Here is a 3,061-nt window from a genome sequence, read left to right on the forward strand (position 1 = left end):
AAGGCCTTTGTGTATGAAAATGCTCATTACAATATTATTTATAATAGATCGAATAGACAAATTATAAACCACCAAAATGCTATCAATGCAGAAATAGTTAATTATGGTACATTCCATTCAGTGGAATATTGTGCAGCCCTGGAAAGGAAAAAGTTCAAATTCTCTGAACACAGCAATTCACAGGTGACAAAAAAAGAAATGGAAATGATTGATTTCAAAAGTAAAATCTCTGGAGTCTTAAAATGAAAATTAAAACTAGAGATAGTCATCCCCTGGTGTGCACAGGATGATTGGTTTCAGAACCCACCCCCACCGCTGTGGATGTTCAAGGCCCGCAGTTGGCCCTGTGGAACCCATGAATCTGGAATGTTGGCTCTCCATATATGCAGTTCCACATCCCGTGAATGCTGTGCTCTTATGTTCTATCCAAAGTTGGTTAAATAAGAAGATGTAGAACCCACATATATGGAAGGCCATGCAGTTCAAACCCATGTACTTGAAGGGTCAACTGTATTTGCTGATCAGATTAGCAAAGATTAAAAATAACTAATACTCCAAGTTGCTATAGGTGTGGTTAAACAGGCACAGCTATAAATTGATATTTATAGTGTACAGTACTACAACCTCTTTGGAAAGCTATTTAGCAATAAGTACAAAGCGTCCAAGAAATGCACATACTTTGATCCAACAATCCTACTTCAAGTACTTATTTTAAAAATTGGATAAATATTTTTAAATGCGTATAAAAGGTTGCTTGTCAATGCATTGTTTATACCAACTAAAAAAGAGAAACAATTGAGATGTTCAGTAAAAGGAGACTGGTTAAGTATATTATGCCATATTCATATGCCATATCCATTGTCAGAATAAAATGCAGTTATTAAAGATTGTGCTATTTTATTGCTCACTCCTTAAGTGTGGGCTAAGCACAGTGACTTCCTTCCAAAGAGCAGAGTACAGAAAGAGGGAAATAAGGATAACTTTACAATGGAAAATCTGCCAAACACAACCTTAGCCAACTGATCAAGGTCAACGTTAACAGTGATGAGTCATGTTTATGGTATGTAACCTTGACACAGTGTAATGAAGACGCACTTTACCTCTGTGGTCTTCCTCTGATAAAAACCCTAACTTCAATCTAATTGTGAGAAAAACATGAGACATATCCCAGTAAAGGGATATTCTACAAAATACCTGACCAAAATCCCTCAAAACTGTCACAGTCATCAAAAACAAGGAAAGTATGAGAAACTGTCACAGCCAAGAGGAACCTGAGGAAGCATATGACTGAATGTAATGTGGTGCCCTGGGCGAGACCCTGGATCAGAAGACAGACTTTAGGTAAAAACTAAAGAAATATGAATAAATCATGGACTTCAGTTAATAATAATCTATCAACATCAGTTCATTAATTGTAACAAATGTGCCATACTAAATGTAAAATTTTAATAATAGGGAAAATTGGGTGTGGGGGATATGGGAACTCTGTATGGTTTTCACAATCTTTCTGTAAATCTAAAAGTGTTCTAAAAAATGAAGTTTATTTGGGCCAGCCCGTGGCTCACTCGGGAGAGTGTGGTGCTGATAACACCAAGGCCCCGGGTTCGGATCCCATATAGGGATGGCCGGTTCGCTCACTCAGTGAGCGTGGTGCTGACAACACCAAGCCAAGGGTTGAGATCCCCTTACCGGTCATCTTTAAAAAAAAAAAAAAAATGAAGTTTATTTAAAAATAAAAATAATGCTATGAGTGGAAAATTCCTTGATGGAGATCAATGCTTTTCATGTAATGTTAACTAAAAAAAAGATAGACTACCTTATATATATCAGAATCCCATTTTTTTTTTTTGTCTTTTTTTTTTACTGACCGGTAACGAGATCACAACCCTCGGTGTTGCGCCCGCACCACGCTCAGCCAGTGAGCGGGAACCAGTCTCCACATGGGATCCGAACCCTCGGTGCTAGCGCCGCCGCGCTCCCAAGCGGCGCACTCTCCAGTGCGCCACCGGGCCGACCCTCAGAATCCCATTTTAATTGTAAAATATATATTTGCAAGGGGAAATTTTTTTTGAAAAATACACCAAAATTTTAATGGTAGTTGCCATTAGTAACTTTAATTTTTGTTCGTTTAGTTTTAAACAAATGATGTTTAATAATATATTCTTAATACCATTATGAAATGCTTATTATATTTTACATTAAATGATAAAATATCATGTCAAAGAACATATCCAATTTACCACAACTATTCAAATACATATTTTATATAGAGACACATACACACATATGTGTGTGTGAATGTGTGTATTTATCAAAAAGAAACTCATTGTAATGAAAATTTTTTGTTTCAAAGGTATCTTATAACCTTATAGTGATTTTTTCTTCTATTTTTTGACATTCTACAAATCTTTTACATAAGGATGTATTTTAAAAAGTAAACTTATTAGGGGCCGGCCTGTAGCTCACTCGGGAGAGTGAGGTGCTGGTAACACCAACGCCACAGGTTCGGATCCCTATATAGGGATGGCTGATTTGCTCACTGGCTGAGCATGGTGCTGACAACACCAAGTCAAGGGTTAAGATCCCCTTACCGGTCATTTAAAAAAAAAAGTAAACTTATTTTTAAAGCATCCATCGTAGAAAAGACTAAGCCTAAAATAAAGATTGGTTTGATGAATATTTGCTGTTAATAAGTGTTCTTAGACTATGGGGAAATAATTCTAGGTATAAAAGTAACACATATTCATTATATAAAAGATAGTTAAATATGGAACATATAAGGAAGAAAATTAAGATTACTGAGAATTCCATCACCAAGAGATTATCATCATTAGTGCATAGTGTGTTTCCTTTCACTATTTTTGTAGGTATTCATAAGGTGCTGTTCCTTTAACAGAATTGGGATGGAACTGTTTAGAACTCAAAATGCCTCCCTCTCGATGACCCTTTCCTCTACCTTCATACTACTGAGAGTGTTGGAAGGCAGCTATGCTAACCACTTGTAGTGGATTGAATTATGTCCCCCCAAAACTCATTGAAGCTTGAGTTGTGTCCCCCAAGT

The sequence above is a fragment of the Galeopterus variegatus genome, unplaced genomic scaffold (genome assembly GCF_000696425.1).
Source record: "Galeopterus variegatus unplaced genomic scaffold, G_variegatus-3.0.2 Scaffold940, whole genome shotgun sequence".
NCBI classification, from domain to species: Eukaryota; Metazoa; Chordata; class Mammalia; order Dermoptera; family Cynocephalidae; genus Galeopterus; species Galeopterus variegatus.